General features: G+C 42.0%; 1 protein-coding gene across 4 annotated transcripts in view; it reads left to right on the plus strand.

The window, feature by feature from the left end:
• The window catches only part of LOC148330161 (uncharacterized), an 82,802-nt gene that overhangs the window by 17,539 nt on the left and 41,797 nt on the right, over positions 1-23,466 (plus strand). The window contains exons 3-4 of one of the 4 annotated variants that reach the window (XR_015845104.1): positions 11,075-11,162; positions 11,280-11,423. The exons of the other annotated variants lie outside the window; for them this stretch is intronic. The gene's annotated coding sequence lies outside the window, so the exon portion shown is untranslated. Of the gene's footprint in view, positions 1-11,074; positions 11,163-11,279; positions 11,424-23,466 lie in introns of those variants that run through there. 4 annotated transcript variants of the gene reach the window in all.

The following is a 23,466-nucleotide window of genomic DNA, read 5'->3' on the forward strand; positions in this document are numbered from 1 at the left end:
ATTTTTTTTTGGGCATGGCTAGGCTGCTTGAGGCTGATATTGAGGCCTTTCGTAGTTGGTGATGCATCCATCTAGATATTTTTGGGACTAAAGCATTTCTGCTATTGGTATATTTCAAATTATCATCATTTTTAAATAGGCCGCACGCACGCAACCTCTGGAGGTGACGTTCGTAAAACAAAACAGGCAAGACATAACGTGTAGAAATAAAATGTCAAGTTGCACTTCTGTTTTTATTTTGGGGTGCTGCAATGCGGTCGCACATCATGCACCATACTTGTAATGACGACAATCCATTTTTTTCTCCTCCAATCATTTTCCGTTTAATTGTAGAATTAAGACGTCATTGAAGTTGCCGTTTTTGCCGTCACCATTTTTCACGATTTTTTTTTTTTTTTTTATCATCTCAACCCACTTTATCTCGGGACACTCATCTTTTGGATCAGGTTCAGGAAAATTGTCCAACAAACATAACACATTTCATACACATCAGCGATGTTTCATGCGGAATCTTTCATGTAGACATTTAGAAGAGACGTTTGTGTCACGTTGACAGTTTATGTGATCTATTTTGTCTTTAACGCCACCATTAGCGTGCAGGAAGAAACCAGTCAAAGCGAGGTCATATCTTAAATGGTTTGCAGTCATAAATAAGCGAGGAGTTGCTTGCTTGGCGGCTGCATTTACAAATGTGCCCCCCCCCCTCACCCCCCCCATCTCTGCGGATCTTCTGCCTCACTCTCACTTCCTCCTTTTGCTTGAATGTCACCACTCAGCGGGAGGATTTAATGTTGCTTTTAACCCTCAGCGCCTTCTAATTACCTTGACATTTACCCTGCATTCAATCAAGTTTTGGAACAGCAGATTTATCGGCGTGACTTTTTTGCGTCGGTGATTATGCGGCTCATCGAGGGCCGTGTTGTTTAATACGCGGCTAATGCCCGTGTACATGTGTGCTCGTTTTTTTTTTTTTTTCCCCCGTCCAAGTGACACGGGGAAGGACAGAAATACTATTAGATGAAGTATCAGATGACTTGGGATATGAGGAGTGGAGCAGGCTAGTGACTGCCTCTGCCTCCTTTTATTGCCCAGGTTATTATCACAACTGCTGGGGAATTGTCGAGACGGGGAGATAGGAGTGGCAACGATCCATCCGGGACTCGTTCATCACGTCCTGCCGCAGCCCCCCCCCCCTCCGAATAGAAATTACATCTGCATCTGAATTAGGAACATTATTCGCCAATTTGGCTCAGAGTGAACATTGTTCCATTGAAGGTGTTAAATTACAAAAGGAGTGCGTCTTTAATTTTCTGATTATAAATCAGGGATTATCATTCACCTGCCGGTACCTTCAGGGCAATCACATTATCCTAAGCGACATTTTATCCCCAGCGTCGCCGAGTGATCTCGCCATGGCGTGCAGTCACGCACACCAATCATGCGTCTTAACTGGGAAGCAGGAAACATATTTTTTCCTGGAGAATTAGATGGCAAATATATGGCCGTCCTCTCCTGCTTAAGAGCTTGATGGTCATCCAGAATTTTCTTGGGTCAAGTGATCTAATTCATGCACAAGCGCATCACCATATGCTTGACGGAATCAGTCATTTCTCTCGTAGCATTACGAGAATTTAGTAGGTCATCCAGCTAAAATGTGACCTGTAGATTTTTTTTTTCCAGTTTATTCTACAAACTTGGTGGACAGTCTCGCCTACCAATTCTGTATTTTTCCCATGGCCGTATCCACAAATGTATGTCTAGGACGGTTAATTGACTCAAGTTTAGATTAAACAATGTTCCCTATCCATATATGCGTTAATATCAAGTGAACCTTGAGTTTAAGACCAACAAAAATTGTAATTTAATGGGGACTAAGCACAATGTAAACAATTCCACTCAGTCGTATGCCGTAAAAAATGTTTAATTCTCATTTACATCATGTGGAAATTCAATTCATTTGAGGGACTCTTGAAGTGATTTGGTGCTGCTGTTTTGATTAGCAACACAGTTCAAATGAATTTTACAGTACAGTTGCTCCCATGAACCCATTGAAATGACCCAAATTTCTCCACGAAATGGTCATAAAATTTTCTTTGAGCTTGAGCAAAGTCGACAGACAAAAACGGTCTTCTTAAACGCAAACCGACTTATGTTATGTTTTATTAGACGCACCATGTAAACATTGACATTGCAGGGTGGACAAAAACTATGTGAACCTCTTGACGAATGCCTTTTTCCCGAGAGCTAATCCGAGTCAATCAATGTGATGAGATTGGAGGTCTTTGTTAGAGCACACCAGTTCTGGTTATTCTCAATCAGCTTTATAGAATCAGCTCTCAAAAGACCTATAAATAAAAAATTGCAAATGGCCAGTTTAGTACTTGGATAATGGCACATTACTTTTGGGAAGAATTCCCACCAAATACCAAGAAACCAGATTTCCTCTAAAACAATGAAGCAGCATCTTTTCAATCAAACCATAGCAATCCAAATGTATAAATTTCAAAACCACACTTGTTTCTTTTCTTTCTTTTTGGGTCTCTATGGCGCAGTCTCTTTTTAAAACTTCCCAGCAGAAGAAAACATCTTTAGCTCTTTTCCAAACAGTAACAATATCGTAAAAAACGTGCCTCTGTAGTAATAAACAACGTAGCAAGTTATAGTTGCACATAACCCGGTCACATTAGAACGAATGGATCGACCTTTTACTGCAGTGGCCCAAAACTCTCTGACTGTTCATCTCATTCTGGCCAGTGCCCAGACCTCATTAAAAATGAATGTGCTCCTTAAACCCCAACACTAGGCCTTTTCCATTAGGGAGAGAGATATGAGGGTGATAAACATTATTTGTGATCGGATATGAATCGTGCGAGGATTGGCTGCAATATTGGATGCCGCATTGGAAAGCGATTGTGCTTGAATTCCCCCATGTAGTCTCCGGCTATATCGCAGCTCTTGTAATTTGTTTCTCATTCATTTCCACCATTGTTGTGTGTCATATTGAAAGCCCTATCACGCCGATCTAGACCAGCCAATTTGGATTTTTGTTATTCCGTCCCACTTGGTTGATTTTAAGCTGATCAGGATATTTGCCTGGCACTCTCTCCGGCGTCCTCAATGGCCTTATCTCGCCTTTAATTACAGCGCTGGCTTTTGTTGCGTTGAAATTCATCTGTTTTTCTGTGTATTTGGCCTCGTTTCTGTCGGCGCTATGAAAGAAAGAAAAGTCTGCTCGTCTTCACTCTGTCACAGCCTTCTTGATATACTGTACAGATGTATTTCCATGGAAACGATGAATTGCTGCAAAGGGCAATAAAAAGACATGCTTGTGATTCACCCCTTGAGCGCTCCAGTGACAACATCCCAGACTTGTGCATTTAATATGCCATTGATTGATTATCTTTATGGGACATGGTTAACATGATCATCAATACCGCCTTCAGGAGCAACGGGGAATTGACATTGATTCTAGATAACACCAGTAATATATATTTTTTTTATTATTCCAATGTACTTTCTTTTATGACAATGTGAGCATCTGTGCGCGTGTGTGTGTGATCTGTAGGCCTTACGCCCATCTCCATAAAGCCATGCATTTTATCCCGAATGGCATCACAAATAGATGCCTGTCTTTTGACGCTGCTGGTGGTTGGCGCTACATTAGCCAGGCTGTTTGACCCCAGCGTTGTCGTCAGCGTGCCCATCTTACTTCTCCTCCTGGTTCACCGGCAGTCAGAAAAGGATGATAATGGTCGCCCTCGGACACGGGGCAGGAGCTGTGATGGGCTACAGCTCAGGTACGTATTAATATTAATGCATATAAAAGCCGCCTGGCCGGCACTGAATCCACGGGGTGTGCAGACGTAGCGACTCAAATATACACATACTGCACAATTGTGGACGCGCACGTATACACAAAAACAAGTAAAAGGCCCATTATGGATGAAACTGCAAAGCGTTTTGCGGCTGGACCGTTTCCCAAGGTCAGTTTGAAACATTTGCCAGCAGGAAACCTACACAGAGTGCCGCTTGCTCACGCCGTTTGGGGGGAAAACAGGCATTATGTAAATGATTCTTCTTTTGGAACGCGACCATGGCGCCAGAAACAATGGACTAATGGCGACCATGTCAGCCAAAGCTAATGGTTCTGTTTGTGGGCTCATATGTATGCACGCTTGGCGTCTGTGCAGGTGGAAGTTAGGTCTTCTTTGCCAAGTGAAACTTCATCAAGGACTAGACACATTGGAATACATAGTGGAAGCTCCATAATCGAACACAATCCATTAACCGATGATTGTTAAAATTAAAACTGAAATATATTGCTAAAACTGCATCATAAAACTTCAAAAACTTTTTAAAAAATTACGATGGACGTGACCCGAATTTGTAAATAATTGAGCACGCTTTCTTCTTTTCCGATTTACGAGCTATCATTCATTTTTATTTTTTTTTTCTGTTCACAACATCCGTCCAGCATCCCGCATGGAATTAATTTCGCTCTGTTCTTCGGCCTTTCAAGGTAATTATAATCCTTGATCAATTTGGTGAACACCGATTGGAAAGTAATATTCAAGTTTAGACTTAACATAGCTGACTTTATGGCATCTGTACGGCGTTCTGTTTATGACGCTCCCAAAATAAAAGGTTTAGTCTACGAACAAGCTCAATTAACTGGTTTGGGCAGTGGCGTAAGTTACTGCCACAGTAACTGTTTTATATATAATGATTTTTACATTAAGGACGTAGTTTTTTTTTTTTCCACACAAATGTTTACCAGTTTGGACTATGATGTGTTCTGAATTACAAATGACATTTGTCATTTGAGTTACATGGCAGGAATGCGACTCAATTTCCCCCCTGTAGTACTGAGCAACCTAGACAGAAATTGTTGTACCGAAGGATTGCAAAGCACTGTTGTTAATTTGCTCATGAGAAAATCTGTCAGCTGGAATGTGGATTCCTTGCTAATGGGTCGAACGACGTCAGAGGTTCCGCTGTGCTTTCTTGCTTGTCACCGAGTCAATCAAAGTGAGTTGATTATGCCATTTGTACATTTGGGAAGTGGCCATGACGTTCAACCGCAAGGGCAACTGGGAAATAAAACCGATTTGATTTGGAAATGCGACCAGCGACGTGTGTCTGAGCCATGTGTCGTTAAGTGAAAAGCAGCTCTCAATGTCAACAAGCAGATCGAGATGTCACGTTGCAGGTTTCCTGCGCTTTGCACTTACAACAGATGGACTGGAACCGGTGAAAAGGGAAATTGAAACGGCATTCTTCATGGCATTTGTCAGAAGCAATTGGGAAAGGGTGTAATGTCCATCAAATGTAACTGAAGTACCTTTTTGAAATGCACCGTAAAAGAAAAATGAATACGTTCCCTGGCGTTTCTCTTACAAGGCGGATTACTGACCAGAAGTATCCGATAGCTTAAAGGAAAAAGACGGTTGAGTTTGACCTCTACCGACATGCTCGTGGCGGTCATTCAGGATTTCTTATGGCCAACTTGGGATCTTTGACTTGGTCTGTAAAGCCGTGCGCTAAGGCCATGTGCGAGTGAAGAGAGAGGCCGAGCATGTTTTTATTGGAGGAAATTAAATCAGGGATCCCCGGAGCTTCTCCCATTAGGATACTTGACATTATCACTCTTGTCAAACAAAGATGCAACAAGGCCTATAATTACACTTACAAGATTACACGCCTTAAATGGTATGACTGGGTAAGAATGACTTGAACGACACTCATTAGAGCGCAGACCGCCGCCATGACTGAACAACAGTAAGTCTTTTGATTGGAAATTCCTGGAACTCTGGTCAATATTGTTTCATTCCAGTTATGTAGGTGGCAACATCATATGTATAAAATAAAGTGGGTTCCATGTGGTGCAAACATTAAAGCAAAGAGATTCCTTGATCACTAGCCACACCTCGAAACTTCCTTGGCTCGCTACACAGTTTTGAGGTTTTATGCTTTTTGCATTATGCTGCAAACTAGCGATTTAGTGTCCAATTTGTAGTCATCTGGATATCTACCAAAATTAAATGATTTATTCCTTAATTTACCTGGCTACATTTTTTTTTTTTAGAAATTATGAACAAATTAGCCATCTGATATCAAAATTGACTTTCACTTTTTGTTCTCTGAGGCAATTAAATGATTATACAAATGGAGTCAAAAAAATTTAGATTTGACATTATTTGGCAAAAGCATCATAACCTAAACCTAAATATAGTGGTTAACTTCATGCTTCACACCAATAAAGATAGAGATTGAAGCTAACTGGAGTGTTTTAGGCAGACCCGACTTTCACCAGATTAGTCTTGACTATAAAAAAAAAAAATATATATCATTAGTCAAGCAACGTGTCTGCCTCGCAGTACTGAAGTCTTCTTCCCATAATAATTCATTCGAAAAGATGTATATTAGGTTCACTGAGGACTCTAAATTGTCCATGTGAGTGTGACTTCTTGTTTGTCCACATGTGTAACGAATGACCGCATGATGTTCCCTGCTTCTCACCCAGTGTCTACTGGAGTAGACTGTAGCTCATCCGGAAAATGGATGCAAAGATATTTGATAAGAAAAATAAAAAAAAAATAAAAAAAACACCTGCAAATTTAATGGGCAACACCCTCTATCCAACTAACACCGAAAATCAAGCCTTTGCTCTTCACTCTTGGTTGAGGTAATAAAGTGATTAAACAAATTGCTACAGAAGGAAATTTGAACATGGTATTATCTCTCCAATTTACCTCTAAACTCAAGCAAACTCTGTTTTTCTACAGGAAAAGGCGGGTTAAGTTAGTACCAGTCATATTTCACCATCAGCCCGACTTGCCAGACAATGTCAGAGCGGGTGACAAATGGCCCGGCTCATGATTGAAATCTGACAAAATAACACTGTGTTTTATAATAGCGTCCCCAAGCAGAAATATGGCGGCTGCAAACTAAACAGTGCTTCATCACCTCCGTGCCAGTCCCAGCGGTTCTCCATTAAGAGCCAGATCATTGCGCGTTGCCTCCCCCCCATCCCGTCTGACCGCTCAAGTGACAGCCTCGGCGTGCTGCGCTGACATTGAAAAATATTTGCAGTGACAAGGCCACAAATCACACGCCGGCAAGTTTTAAAACTCAATATTCGCTCAATGTGCATCTGCTATATTCTCGTTAAAAGTGTAATGTAGTAGTCTCACCCCTCCGCGTGCTTTTTATTATTACGGTATTGACAGCGACTATAATAAAGTCGTGCTGGTTTGATGCCAGGGACGAGATGAAGAGAATAACGTGCCGGCGAGATAGTCGGCGTAACAAAAGTGCTCCATTTTCATGACAGAACTTCATCTCGCCGCGACGGGCAGCCTGTGGCTCTGGCGACGAGCCCAACCTGCCCGCGTCGGGCTGCTTGTCCACGCGTCAAATGCAATATCAGGCCATCAAAATCGTTGCTTAACCCCATTTTAAACACTCCTGCCTGGCACTCTGCATATTACAGCTCATCGGAAGACAATCAGCACCTCTAGACCTCAGCCGCCGAGCCAGTGGTCGCGCTAATATCGGTCTGGTTTGAAGCCTCGTCGACCACGTAGGCCCTAATGCGCGCCCCGTGCGCACGACTAAGTGTGCTTTGGGCTCATTGTTAACATAAGGCCAAATCTGTAATATAGCACGGACAATTAAGTGCACAATTTTTGTACAAATGCAAAATCCCTCACTGTGAATTATTTAATTCCCCCTCCACGGTTCATTTAATAGAGCCGGGGCGGTTTGAGTCGCACCAAACTAATTTGATTCTGCCCCTTGATTTAATTAGATTTTATGATGTATGGTATTGCTAATTCGGTGGCTCACCATGCGTTGTCGCCGCCTGTCCCTCGCGCTGGCGGTGTGCTGTCAGAGCCCCATTTTTAACAGTATTGAAAAATTCAAGCTTTATTATTGCCTCCTCACTCATTTTCTCCCATCAGTGGGGAAAGTAATGAGCTTTTAGTCCTCCCGCGTGCTCATCTCACTCCCTCGCTCTACCTTTCTCGTGTCTTAAGCCTTTTTCTTATCTTTTATTTTGGCCTCTTGAAAACAATGAGAATTTTGGGGACTACATGGAAGGGATAGAAGAAGACATGATGGCACAGACGAGGTGGACAGGCAGAAGGAGCGTGGGAGTAAACGTGTGAGGGGGAAATATATCAGGGGTCAGTTGTCAACCAGCGATCAATCGCGGATTCAGTCAAATAATATTTCAAAAGCACAATGACACAAACATCTCTTAATACGTCACAATTCTAAACATTGCGTTTGTTCCTGCTTGTATTATGAGTGTGTTTGCAAGATTGGCAAGTGTGTGCATTTTATTTAATTCATTGCCGAGTGGAAAAAAATGGACCTTTGACGTCTTTATCCGTCAATGGTAGTAAATGAAACCATGACTGTGGATGTTCTGGTAACATTTCCGTCTCAGCCAGGCTGTTTCATCATGTTGAGTGACATTGACTGTAAGAACCCAATGTTCTTTACTTGAGACAGATTGTTTTAAAATGTATTCTTTAAGGTTGCAGTTAATTTGCGGCGGAAATATACTTCATCCATGTGAAAATGGCTGAAAAATCACAGATAGCTAACTATTCCCCTAGTTGTGAGGGTGGCCAGAGAGTGACCATGGCCGCCCGTGGCCACCCCATAGCGCTGCCCCTGGATCGGTGTGAGATATGAACACTGTGGCTATAGTGAATACGGGTGATAAGTAGCAGTTATAGAAGAGTGGGGGCAAAAAGGGGGAAAATGAAAAAGCTAAAGAAATCATGATGGCGAGCGAGACAAAGTAGAGTGACTGCAATGGAGATTGTGCCATATACACTCGCATGCCGCTGCGGGCTTGCTGTTTCAAGCATTAGCATCCTGATTCATGACTTAAGTTTCCCCAACTGCCCACAGCTATTAGCTTTCAGTTCCTTCGCCTGTCATTTACCCGCCGAGAAGTCTTTTGCTTAATGCACTGCTTTAATGAGAGTGCGCCCCCTCCGCTAATATATTTGACTGTATGAAAGGTCACAACAGGAAGCTAAACAGATTGAGTGTGAGGGAGAGCACAATGGCAGTGGCGGCGTCAAGACGCGAGAAAGGATTTGTGAAGCTAACAAATTGGTGCGGGGGCGACAAGGGTGGGCGTTTTTTTTTCTTTTTTTTTTTTCTCACCTCTTTTTTTTTTTAATTCAAGCGCTTACCCGTGAGGGAGCCGGTGACGGTGTCACTAGTGCACGCATGGCCTCCTCAGCATCCGACTGTGCGTAATAGGCCTCGGAAGTGATGGGTTACTGCGCCCGTCTAGTTCCGCCACATTCGTCAGCGGTTTCGAGTAGAGAGATAAAGTTGGAGAAAGAGACGAGGTGGAGAAAAGAGCAGAAGGCAAATGGAAGGGGCCGACACCGAGAGGCGGCACATGTTTCATCACCCATATAATCACCAGTCTGATTGTCTTGCAAGCGATGTAAGAGTGTCGCACTACAGCACCTCCCCTTTTGGAAAATTTATAGTCGCCTGACTATTAGATTCCAACCAACGAGTTAAATATCCGCGCAGTTTGGAGCAGTTGGAGAAATATGGAGAATGATTTTATAAAGGTTGTCATATTGCAAAATTCTGTGCATTCTGTGTGTATTTGTTTTATGTTTATGTCTCGTTTTTGTATCTATCTGTAGTGTTTTTTTTTTTTTTTTTTTTTAAACTTCTTCAAAATCCATTTTCACACCACTTGCCATTTCAAATGAAACATTCTTCCACTTGAAAACCCACGCAATCTGTCAAACCCATGCCAAAGTAACTGGTGGGACTTCCTAATCACAAGATAATTTTAGCCAATCAGAAGCCTGAAGAGATTCACGAAAGGAAAAAAAGCACCAAACGAGTGATTCCAGGAAATTTGGACTGTGACTGACTTCAATAGCGAGTTTTTGCTGTGAAATAATTTGGAAAATTCTTGGAATTTTAATTAACTGAATAAAATATACAACAGGTAAATTGGAGTTGGATGTTTTTGCCCTTTAAAATGACAAGATCTTGATTTAAGTAATTTAAACAATAATAAAAAAAAAAGAAATCAGCTTTTTCCGTTCCTTTTCAATCAGCAGTAAAACTAAGGTAGGCTTCACTAAATTCCGCCGTTCCTCTTTGTGGAGTTACAAACTCTGCTTTAATTTGACTAATCTGTTTATGGCAAAACAAAATGTGGTTGCATTTAAAGTATTCCCAATTTTCTCTTAATTCCAATTAATTGTCTGAGTTTATATTTCCAGGATGTTCATGCTGAACTTCCCATGGAAAGTTCTTGTATAGTTTAATAAATTTTTGACGCATTTTATGAACAGATTTTGTATCGCACATGCTGAAAACACACTCTTGTAAAGTCAGACCGAAGTTTGTAAAAAATAAATTTTTAGTGACCAAGAATATTGGTTGTGTCTAAACAAAGGGCTATAGTAGACTATCCTTTAAAAAAAAAAAGAAAAAAGGTCATCCCGTTGGTGTGGTCATGCCTCACTACTAAATAACTTGACAGTGAGCAACGGCGATTTCAAACATTTTGACAACGGTGCACAAACAAACACGCGGCCGCCATTCCGTCACGGGACACCCGTGAGGGACTGTCCCCGAATGGCAAATCCGCATCTCGGTTCGGGCCCCAAACCCGATAATCTAACAGTAATCCATTCAAAACTAATCAAACATTTACAAAGGTGCCACGCCGGGGCGAGCGCTCTATTCATCAGCGTCCTCCATCACTGGGCCATTACGCTGGCGGCGTCTCGATCTACCTATGCAAATGAGACAGCGGCGTGAGTGGCTGACTAGTGTACAGATATTAAAAACAAATAGCCATCCATTATGAGGCCGCGTACAAACTCTTCCATGTGTTGGACGATTTTTCAGCCAACATGAAGCGACCGTGTCAAGCTTTTGCTATAAATCCTTGCCTACTGTACACTATATTTCCCCCCCAACACACTCTGCCGCGTATATACACGTCTGATGATATATCAACACTGCCTAGTGATTAATAATTCAGTACGGGGTGATTCCGCAGGGGGAGCGCGGCGAGACATGGGACGGGGCCTGGATGTGAAGGCTTGACGGCTTTTTTTGGGAAGGTGAAAAGTGGGTCTCCTTAGCAGGTAATCCTCTCCCTGTGCCTGTGGGCCTTTCGACCCCCCCTCCGTACCCCCCCTCCCTCTGCATTACCCAAACCATTTGTTTATTGTGAAGTAATTACAAAGCTTGATGCCCCGCAGCCAAAAGGGCGAGCAGAGGCGCTGTAATGATGTGGACATTTCCAGCAATCTATCATAACAGCGCCATGTCTAAGGACAGCAACAACGGCAACAACTGTTTGTACTCATTGCCAAGTATTTAGAATGCAGAACAGTCCATTTGTCACCACATTATTTCATTAACATACATTTTTATCCAGCAAGTTCCACCACAAGGTTATAACCAGAATCTTTTTTAAGCCCTTCCAAAAAAAAAAAAAAAAAAAAAAAAAAAAGTAATTTTCAGCACTCCAGAAGCCATTAAATGCTCCCAATGTAAGAGTGGCAATCCCTATTACCGCTGGATAAAGTGTACCCTTTTTTATTTGAAATGAAAATGTCAGTAATTTCTGTGGAGATTGATGACTCCTCACGCGCGGGCCCAATAAATGAAAAATTGATGAGGCTCAGTTCGCTCTTTTAATATTTAAGGAAATATTAAAGTCTGTCTTCTGTCTCATGGAAATAGTTTTATTTAAAAGGAATAAGACCATTGGGCATTGTTTACTGAACACCTCATGCATGTTTTATCAAAGCCGCCGGCTTTCTTGGAGGAATTCAAAGGCCCTTGAAATCGTTACGGTTTTGCAGTAAGTATAAAACTACTTAAGAGCGAGTCAGATGGCGCTGGTGTTGTCGTGCAGCTGCACCCCCGATTGTTGGTTGGATGCGGGCCGCCGTGATGAGGGCGCCGCCGGTGGATGCCGTCTAGGCCTGTGAGGAAGAAAGAGAGCGAGGAGGCAGCCTTGCAATAAACGGCAGAGATTTTATTTCTTCTCTCGGGTCGTAATGTGTGCTCAGTGAGGAAATGGATGTTTAACGTGGTTGAGCGGACGGACGGGATGAATTGCCATTTAAAACAAAGATCCGTGGGTTGAAAGCTGAGAGAGACAAGGGAGGGCGGGTACTAGGCCAAGGAGAGGAGAAGCTTCTTGAATTGTTCCGATAGTTTCAAAAAAGCCACAGGCAAGGAGAGTCCCCTGCACAGGCCGAAAATGATACCCGATCATGGCGCTTAGTTGAAATTGTTCTGAAAATGGGTTGAGCTCATTGCTTGACACAATGCAGCGAATCAAGCAGGCCTCAGAACAAAGCCTGACCCGATATCTTTGAATGTGGCCGGTTAAATAATGCAGAATAAAGCTCATGCCTTCCAGTTAATTTCATGACCTCCAAATCGCTTCAAAACAGAAGATGAGAACAGTGAGTAGACAAAGGACATCACAAGATCATTTAAAGCGCAACCCTTCTATTATCATCGTAGCCTGACCCGAGAAACCAACATCAAAATGGATTCTGTTTTAATACTGATGTGTTTGGTTGGGGTATTTATTTAATTTTATTATAGGTTTATTAGGTTTGTTTTTGTCGCAGATGCTTTAAGTTTAGGTTTTATTGGTTTTAGTATTAGTTTTAGTTTTTTTTAATATTGTTTTTTTTTTTGTTTTAGTATGTTTTAGTTTTTTTTTTTTTTTAAATAGGTTGTATTGGTTCTAGTATTTGTTTTAGCTTTTTTTTTTTTAAATATATTAAGTATAGGATAAAAAAAAAGTGGCATAAGTAATACATTTTTTTTATCATGGGAACTGCAATTGTTTGACCTTCCATCTTCTGTACTAACTCACAGCAATACCAAAATAATGCATCTAAACTCCAAAAGCTCACGTATGATATTACTTGACTAAGCCAGAACCTAATGTTATCTTTGGTAGAATTATATGTAGTTTTATAAACTTAAAATGCAGTTTAAGTTAGTTTTCTTTTTTGGTTGTAGCAGAATCCCCGTCTGCCACGGGGACAGGCAACCAATCGGAGGACATTTTTTGAGATCTAGCTTCGGTCTGTTGTGTACACATGTGCACTGACACACGCACATGTGTTTGCGGCATACTTACACACGCACACACACGCACACAAGCGCATACACAGAGAGCGACAAAACAGGCCTCCGCGGAAAAGCGGCAGCGCACAATCAGCAGCACCATGTTGAGGAGCCCATTACATTGTAGTGGTGGTTAACAGGGACATTCGAACTGAGAACCAAGATACTCCAGCTCCCATTTAGACAAATTAAATCAAGTCCCATAATGCTTCATGGATATGTTGCCTGGGTTACGCATCCTAGCGCAGCAGGCCCCCTTGATGGAGGGCGGAATGAAGCCTTTTATATCCGATGCTTGGACAACAGGGGGTGACTACTACCTGCCAACTATTATCAAAGGCACCCGTTTCATAGCCCTGCCATATTTTTTGATTGATCTAAATTACACGTCAGTGAGTGCTGCAGTAACATGATCTATAAAGAGATAGCAACTACTTGTGCATTATTAAACTCCCCGAGTGACTGCTCTGCTTTTGGATTACCGTAATTATGTGTGCTGGAGGCACAACAAGTGGCCCAAACACAGCTGTTAGCCGGCCTGCTCACCGCAACACGGCTCGGCATTAATTGTTTTCCAACAGAGGCTACATTTGGCAGAGGTTAAAACGAAAGGGGCGGGAGGCTTCGGAGAGGCTGCAGAAGGTTTTTTTTTCTTTTTCCGCCATTTATTTTCACTTGTACTTTTTTTTTTTAAACGCACATTATATGAACTGTCTGAATTTTGTGACGCAACCTCCGTGGTAAACCCAACTGGCGGGTCGTGCAGTGTGTCTTTACACCAGGATGGTCATTTGTCGGCTGATATTTTTATTTACGTGCTTTGATTTAGGAGCAAAAATTTCAGATCAGACTGCTCAATGGTGGCAATGAACTGAATTCCACAGCAAGCCGTAGTTTAGCCGATAGTGAGCCCTTTTTTCCAAAAGGTAGCTTCAAGATGTTTGATGACTCTTCGAGTTGAAGTTTGCTTCAACAAAGAGAATTGCCCATCATGTATTTCAACCCACTACATACAGTACTTTTGTTTCAGGAAAGTCCGCTTTGCAAATTACGCTCTTATCGCCAGGTAACAACGTGTACTCCATAAAGAATGCTGACTTAATTCCAATTGGTTGAAATTAATTATACATAATACACATATTGTAAATAGGTTTTTATCTAATGATTTGACCCATCAGTCCAATTTTAAAAAATCAAATGTGGCATTTAAGTAAAAAAGTTTGCCCACTCTTGCTTTTCCACCCTCCAGTATGAAAAGAAATGAATCAGGCAATTTCTGATCTCTATCTTTTCAAACGCAGAACTTCCAGTAAACCCGCACCACTTTCAACAGTAACTGCCCGTGGCCCCCGCGACACACCATATATCCTGTCCTGCGAGAAAAGTGCAAGCGCGCTAACCACCACTGCGGAGGGCATTCTGGGATACCGCAGGGACCTCTGCGGGACTCTTCTGCAGGGTCATGTGACTCGCGCTGTCCGACAGCGTGGCACCAGGCAGCGCTTGCGGTCCACCGTGGGTGTTGCGGTGACACAGACAGTAAACGGGACGTATCAATTCTCTTCAGGGCCTTTCTTCTCTTTCTGAATTGATGTACGTGCATTGTATCAAAAATGGAAACAGATTTCCCCCATAGGACACAATCGAAATGGGCAGTGCTGAGCGCGTCTGCCTCACGGTGAAGTCCTATGTTTGAATCTCTGGACTGAGCATATTCTCTCTATGCTGTGTCCAAAAGCATGCATCTTATGTTCAGTGAATCTAAATTAACCATAGGAGTGAATGCAGGTGTGCATGCTTTTTTTTTATACATGCCCTGCTATTGGCTGGTGATCGGTCCAGTCCAAATTGCTGCACTGTGAAACCTTTATTAACTGTACAGTGTTTTATGCAATATTCTAAACTAAGTGTTCAATGTGTGGTTTTTTATTAGTTTTGGAATTAGATTTAGTTTTTTTCACATATGGAGTATTATTCAAGTGCGGGATAAAAAAAAATAATATATAAAAATGTAAATAAAAATAAATAATAATAAAATGTAAAATATATATATATATATATATATATATATATATATATATATATATATATATATATATATATAGTGGCGACTGGTTAGCACGATGGCAGAGTAGCGTGAAAGCATATTTGGTAGCTGGGAGGTAATCATCACACTGTACAATCATCTCATATGTTCCAGATTTCTCTAAGAGCCCAACATGCTTGCTTGTAAACATTTTTTAATGGCAAGTGGTCCATATAGAAGCCCATATAACGTTGTTTGGCTTGGTTTACATCATTGCGAGCCATCAATGGCGACCGCTTCGCTTCGCAAGCCTTATTTCATATGTTTTACCCCTTTGGTCGTAGAACAGCAGATGCAGACATTGAACTCATACAAGGCGGACATAATATCAGGCAATATAGAGGCAGAGCGGCAGGCCATTGAAATGCAAATGGCCTGCCGAGGCTCACGGCACCCGGGGAAAAAGAAATTGGCCGGGATGACAACGCAAGTAAACCACTCCAGTTTGTCAAGAAGGCCGCGCTTTGTCACAAAACTGCCAATGGATTTCAGCACAAGTGCTGCTACACCACTAAACAGAATAATATTCCCTAAAAAAAAAAAATCAGTAGCCTGCGATGCATTTCATGATAAGATTGAGAAATGCGTGTTAAAGTTTCCGTAAAGTGAATTCGGAGATTTCTTTCCAACTGTTTCTCAAAGATAACTTCTGAAACATTCCTTTTTTTTAAAAAAAAAAAGATTGAGAATAATGTGGTATCAAATTGTGGAGCTATACAGTAGCATTAAAATGTTTTTCACTATTTCACTTTTCCTATTCCTTGGGGTGTGGCTAAAGGCCAAAACGGGACTCAGTGACGCGCTTGATGAACTTGCATGAGTCACACTCCTCCCTCAGTGTTTAAGAACGTGTGCGCCTTTGCTCGCATCACGGTACATAGCGTGCAGTTGCAACATGCAATTCACTCGCCAGATATGTCAAAATACCCAAAATGCATCTTTTGTTGGCGTGACCTCTCTAGAGTGCCTCATTGTTGACAGTGAGTGTGCGTATGTCACGCAGAGAGAAGTGCAAGTCCAACTTGACAGCCAGCCCTCGACGCTGTGGCTGCTTTAGAGCGCCTCGTTGTTGTGGCGTGGAATAGCCCCAGCCACAGGATACTTTAAGCGGATATATTTTGCCGGCTCAAACGTGTAAAGCTTGAAAGTGAAGAGAACGGTTGTATTTTTCATGATTTCAATGGCTCGTTTCACATGACTTTGTTGTCATTTTTTTCCCCACTATGGCGCGTTTTCAAGGTAGACTTTTATGTGTGTTTTCTTCGTGCATACGAACGATCAGCTGGCTGCATAACGTGTTTTTTGTTGGTTCGTTCTCCAGAGGTAGAGACGCGAGGCCTCGTCGGACCCTCAGCCCGTAATAAATTACCTACAAGTGCTGCAGAACAATAACACACAAAAAAAGTGTGAGCCATCCATTTCGCCGCCATTTACAAGAAATCAATATCAATACTTAATGCAATGTGGATGAAAAATGAGCAGAGATACAGGGGCATAATGCAATGTGCTCAAATGAAAAGACCTTGGAGTGCTGCATCCCAAGGGTTCGTGCGGCGAGGGGGAGGATGGCGACAAAAAAAAAAAAAAAGATTGCATTACCCTCTTTGTTTTTTTTTTGTCCCTTGTCTATTTTTGCAGTTCAGGAACAATCTCTTTTGCTCAGCTCATTTGTTTAATCGCTAATCAATGCACCATTTCAGCACAACTCTGCAGCATTAAACATCTATGTAAGATAGTCCGCTAGTAAAACAACATTGCTAAACGGTGCAGTCATCCCCCCCCGCCTCCCCCCCCAGCCCTGCAGCACACCATCCACCGCAGAGATGATCTGGACGGAAGGCAGTCAGCGGAGATCTCTTTACCATGTCACAAATGAATCATCTGTTAAGGATAAACATGATCTATATTTGTCCCCGGGGTTTGCTGCATGATGTCACTTGACGGCCTTAACGTCCCATTTCATTGTGCGCCGCCGTGATGTAGTGCAGGTCTTTGTGCGCAAAGAAACTCTTCAGCCTAGATCACAGCTTGTCATATGATTATAGATGGCCTATGCACGGCATTAAATGGACACACGGGGTCATAAATCTTTTGCAAAAGAGTTTAACATAAGGGGCTTCTGATCAAGCTAAATACAGTGGAACATCGATTATGTTCCAGGATGCTGACGATTTTAAAGCGATATTTTTTTTTTTCATAGGAAGTATTGGAAATGGAAGTATTCAATTCCTCAGTTCATGGCAGCACCTTATCCTAGTAATCAGCACGTCTGCCTCACAGTTGGGATGTCTTGGGTTTGAATCTCAGCTTGGATCTTCCTGAAAGAAGTTTGCAATGTTTTCCCGTCCTCCTCTGGGGAGTCCTCAGCTCGTCCCATCCTCCTCCTTCCCACGTTCCAAACAGTAATGTAGAAGTTGTCCCGACTCGAGTTGGGAAAAAAGATTATATATATATATATTTTTTAAATGTTCCTTTTAACCTCTGCCAAATGTTTTTAAGGTGATAAACTGAAAAAAATCATCTTGATGTACAAAGATATTTCCAAATGGAACAGCAATATCTACGCAATGTAATGTCTCAGATTCATGCTGCGCCGTGAAAAAAAGACGAGAAAGAAAACCACATCCTCACAAAATGCTTGTCATTTATGGAACAGATTTATGGAGACACTTAATATTTTCATTTCCAAATGATTACTTGGTGAGTCATATTTCGAACAGGCCCGCAGGCTATTTATGCGGTCCCATTTGGTGCCCGCCGACCGCATGTTGGTGACCCCTGCTTTAGAGTATCCACTGTATATTTATGTGGGTGTCCATCAGAGGCATCACAAACACTATTTTAAAATCTACTTTTCCGTGAAAGTCCTATGTGTCTTGTGGTGAGAACTATCCGGCTCCCGGACGCCAAGCAAATTTATACCCTTCTGTCTAACACACACACACGCGCACACACACGCACACACTCTCCCCTTCCCTCTGATGGCGTATGCGACATTCACATTAAAAACCCACAGTCGCGTGGGTGACACAGGGAAATTTCTTTTATGCGTTTGAACGAGTGGTACATTTTGTGCGGGTTGACCGAATAGTGAAAAGGATAAGAAGACATCAGACATGCACGGCTTTAACATTAGATTACGTACAACTGCGCAGTCAAATCATACCCAGAGAGACATTCAGCCCATGTAAAGACAATAATGCTCAGTTTTCATCGGATGGGGTGGGGGGGGGGTGAATTTAACAGTGTTTACTTTTGTAGTAGTTTGGAACTGCACTGTATCATACTGACCGACCGTTCTAGTGAGTCAATGCCAATTTGCTGACATGATTTTGTACATTTTCTACATGCTTGAATGTTGTCATTAAAATTCATTCATTATTCATTAAGGAGCGAAGGAAAAGGAATGAAAATCTGTTTATTTTTTTGTTACTACCACAAAAAAGCACACAAATAACTTTCAATCAAACTGTCTTAAAAAGGGAAAATTCTTGGCGCAGGTCAGAGGAATCGTACACTTGAAGCAATACAAAATGAGTGTTACTATCTTTACGATACGATCTTCATCCGATGCCGCTCCTGTAATTGGATCTGATAGCAAAGTGTATGCGGACTTAATGACGAGTCTATTGAGAGGAAAGGTCACTTCTCTCTTGCAGGCGGGCTTATGTCATGTCATACTTGAGATTTCGGTGACCAGTAGATGGCACTGTAGCCAAATTGTCCAAGCCCAGCCGTCACTTTCACCATGCTGCCAAAGAGCAGAAAAAAAGAGAGCAAACATATTTGTTTCAGTGTGACTCTTGAGGGCTTTTTCAGCCTTTTTTTTTTCTTCCTCCAGATGCAGTTGGAGAGAATATCAATAACCAATATGTTCACAGGGCAGCGGCCGGCGCGTCCCAATCCATTCCCCTTTTATAAAGCCCGGTCCTTATTCAAATGACCTCCCCGGTTGGCCAGAAAACAGAAATGATCGGCGCTTTGTTGATGGACCTCCAAAAACTGATCTTTTTAATTTTGTTGACTCACTTTCTTTGTACTGCAGTGGCTCGGGTTAACATCAAAAGCAGCATGTACAGTATATACTATACCATTCCCTCCGCCTAACTGTCTTTTACCAACAGGCAAATGAATCAATTAGTCTGGGGCGGAGAGAGAGAGAGTTTTTGTATTGTTAAAGGGCTGGTGTCAAGTTCTGAAGGAAGCCATTGTCACCGCGTGAGCTTTAGACTGGTAAGTGTTTATTGAACTCCATAGAAAGCGCTCGGGACAAAGGGACCTGATATTATTTACTCACTTTGCTGCATAGTTTGTAGCTTGCCGCATTTCCTCAAATAGACCCTCCAATCAACACCGTGTCCCGATTAGTTGCAGGTGGTATCATCCACTTGGGACAAATAAACACTTTGGCTGATTAATTTATATTGTATTTAATAAAAGAGCTTAGTCATTGGTCCCTTAAAAAAAATTTAAAAAATAACTATATATATATATATATATATATATATATTTGTGAATTACAGGCGGAACATTTGTCGGTTTTATAATACTTTTTCCTTTATTCGTAATTTACCTTTTAAACAGAAGGGAAACAAATGGATGGTTTTTTTTTCTGTTTTTTTTCGGGTGTGGACAAATGTTTCAATGTCATTAATTTTTTTTAGGTCCACTAATGCTAAACAAACGACATGATTTGACTTGTGTATTTTCGGTTTAGGGAATGTGGTGTGGTTGTGACAGGCATGACAGAGTTGTGGTTTAATATGACATGTGAGGGTCCATTGTGGTGATGTGGCACTGCGGGCAAAAAAAAGGGGGATGGGCTGGACAACATGCTCATTGTTACGGAAATCATCCCCAAATGTGACATCTTCTGTGGCGGTAATGCATACAATTCAAGCAATCTGCACATTAGTCTCCCTGACGGCCCAGTAAGCGATAGTGCAAGTTGAGTGTGACAAAGTTGCCTCTCCGTGGCCCGGGGCTGGATGAGCTCATGGAGAGCGGAATCAAAGGAAAGTGTTGGCCGTGTCAGTAACATAAGTAAAACATGCGCACACACTTTTGTTTTCTTAATGGAATGTAAAACCCATTTTTCAGAGCGCTGGTCATCAACACTCTCCAGTGACTGATGTCAACCTTTTTGCGGTCATTTAACACTCTTACAGGGACAGTTCCGTCAGATAGAAGGGGCACAGGCTCAGAACGCAACGTGGAATCATGACTTCATTTTTGCTTACCTCTCCCGGAACGTTTGTTTTAGTGGTACATCTAAAATGGGTCAATGTCAATGAAAAGCCCAAACTTCAGAACTGCGAGGCCGATATTATATTTAAATAGCCAGTCTTAACAAATAATAACAATCTGGAGTCATTTGGGACCTCAAGATTCTTTTGTCGCTATTTGTCCATTTAAAAATGGAAACTTAAAAAAAAAAAAAGAAATCAGATTTTTTTTTTCAGATGTATTGATCACGTGTGATCGGCCCCCATTTCCCTGATTAACCCTAATTTCACTTTACCATTACGGTATCACGCTTAAAAATTCCATCACCGGGGTAGGGGGGTTCTGTTGAATTTGTACGTAAGTCACAGCACGCCGATGTCTGTAACGGACTTACGCTACCGGAGTAGCAAAGTCAAAATTACCGTATATGTAAAACACTTGCAGACCATAGATGTAAAACAGTCAAATATAAAACACAAAATACGGTGTTAACTGAGCTCCTTCTTGTCCCACTAGATATTCTTTTATACTATCACATTCTGACACGAAAAAAACTGAAAGTCAGAAGGTAGTTTTAGAGCAGGCTTTTTCAATCCTGTTCCACGAGGGCTGGTGTCCTGTCTCTTTTCCATTTCTCCCGACTGAAACACACCTGATTCAAATGAGCAGGATGGTTTTCGATGTTCCGCGGACCTTGCTGATTAGCCGATCTTCTGAATCAGTTGTGTTGCAGCAGGGAGAGATGGAAAACGCGCAGGACACGTCCCTTGAGGAACAGGATTAATGATCCCTTGTTTCACAGTTTTGCTGGACTCACGGCGCTGTCCTGTCGTCTTGAACATTTAAGTGTAAGGTGGCAATATCAGCTCTTTTAGATCAGTCTTGGACTTCTGACTGTATCGTACGGTATTTTGTATTATTTCAAGTCTTTCCGTTTTTGCGGTGACGAACAATAAATGTGCTCCAACAAAACTGGAGTCAGGAAACTTTGTAAACTATCACGGGAGACAAACTATCACTTCTCTACTTTGTGAGGTGAAGTACTGCTAGCATAAAATTGCAGGCTCCCCGTATAAATAGATCTCTGAATATACCCATTTGTTACTTAGCGCTTATTTCAAGAAGTTCACTCGACCCTTTTAGTCCTAAAGAGTACAAATAGAAAATCAGAACGTCCTCGATGTGATTTAATTTCATCTTTAGAGGCCGATTTTACAGGGCTGTTCAGCGAAAAGACCACTGAATGAGGTATTTTAAGGTTCACGATGTATGTGCAGTCTGGAGTGGTCGGTACGACATGTTACAACTTAATTGCCAAAATGTTTCTTCAAGTCGAGTGATCTTAAATTCGCTCATGTCGAAATTTGTAGTCATTAAACCCAAAGCTGAATGAGGACCCTGGCCTCTATCCACTCCTTCCTTCCATTAATACGATAAAACAGCAGCGCTCCCTTTTGTGCCTTTTTTTTTTTTTTTTTTCTCGAAGCTGCGCCATCTTCCACTACTCCGTGTGGTGTCCCTCTCTTCCCCCTCTCCCTCCTTCCTCTTTGGGGATTTTTTTTTTTTTTTTCACGTCCATTAACACGGCCATGCTGTGCTCTAATTACTCATTCATTCTGCTTTGCCGCTCGATGACTGGCATTGCGGCCCGTTAGCAAGACGGCCGCTTGTTAACTGAATGCACTTAACTATATAAGAAGATAATTTCATGGAAATGTTCAGAGGAAAAGCAGCCATTCTCTTGCTATAATAGACCCGTGTTGCGGATCCCTTGTTTTGTTTGTTTTAACCATAAGGTGATTAATTGGCTTTGATGAATTTGCCAGAACTGGCTTCCAATTGGACACTTCATACCTTAAGCTTTTTTTTTTTTTACACAAATTAGTGGGACGCTGGACCACATATTCTGACACAGTAAAATATTAGTTAACCCTTTCCGACCATGCGAGAAAGGCAAATATCAAGCCGGACAATGATGCCATTTATCAATATTTATTGTCCGCGGTGAATGATGCGGCTCTAAACGGAATTTCATTCAAGCTGCTGTCAAATGAAAGATTATTTAATGTGTTTTCAGCAAGGTGCGGGGCAGGGTGGAGATAGAGGTCAGAGTTGGAGGGCTCCCCAGGGAGGTCCTAGGGGTCTTTGGGACATCAGTCGTCCATTATGAGCTAATCAGGAGGACAGGAAGGGGGGGGGGTGGTTGTGTGTGTGAGACCAATAAGTATACTTGATGGGGAAAGACGACTACATGTTGTGGACTTCATGTGTGTCTTTATTTTGTAAGAGCAGCAGAAGGTGGGATCCCCCAAGATGGCCTCCAGATGCCGGCGGTTCGATAGCGGGCCGGCATGAGTGACATGTGACCATACTCTCACCGGGCTCTTAGCACGGCCCCGGGGACTCGCTGTGTTAAGAACATGATATTGTATTTACCAAAAAATATTTGTAAATGGAAGCCGACGGGCTGTCCGTTGAAGAGCGCCGACATGCTGTTCTTGTCCAGCCTTTCGCAATATCCTATTTTGCAGGGCGGGATCTGGATGCAGCCGGGTCAAATGTCAGGAGAGGTTTGGCTGCTGTCATTCAGGCCGCTCATCAATTTTGGAGTGTTCTTACAATACGGAAATGCTGCGAACAAATAATGGAGTGGGATTTACATTTAATACAGAGCAGCGATTCCATTGCAGTTGTTCTTATGATTAGTTTTTGTTCCGGGATACGCATATATAAGATAAAGTTGGAAACTTACAAGAATAAACTGGTTAGTATATTAAAATAATTTGAAATTGAAGAAAGTGGCTTTTATTTTGAAAAATGTAATTTCTCATTATTCTCAAAGTGCTTTTCCGGTTTGTTGTTTACTTGATGGTAGCAAGTCCGCCCTCAGACTGTTGGGTTTGATCCCGGGCTTCGGCTTCCCTGAGTGGACATTGAATGTTTTCTCCATGACTTCGTGGGTTTTCTCCGGGTAC

The sequence above is a fragment of the Idiotropiscis lumnitzeri genome, chromosome 9, assembly GCF_059441095.1.
Source record: "Idiotropiscis lumnitzeri isolate Australia: NSW breed Sydney's pygmy pipehorse chromosome 9, RoL_Ilum_1.0, whole genome shotgun sequence".
Taxonomy (NCBI): Eukaryota; Metazoa; Chordata; class Actinopteri; order Syngnathiformes; family Syngnathidae; genus Idiotropiscis; species Idiotropiscis lumnitzeri.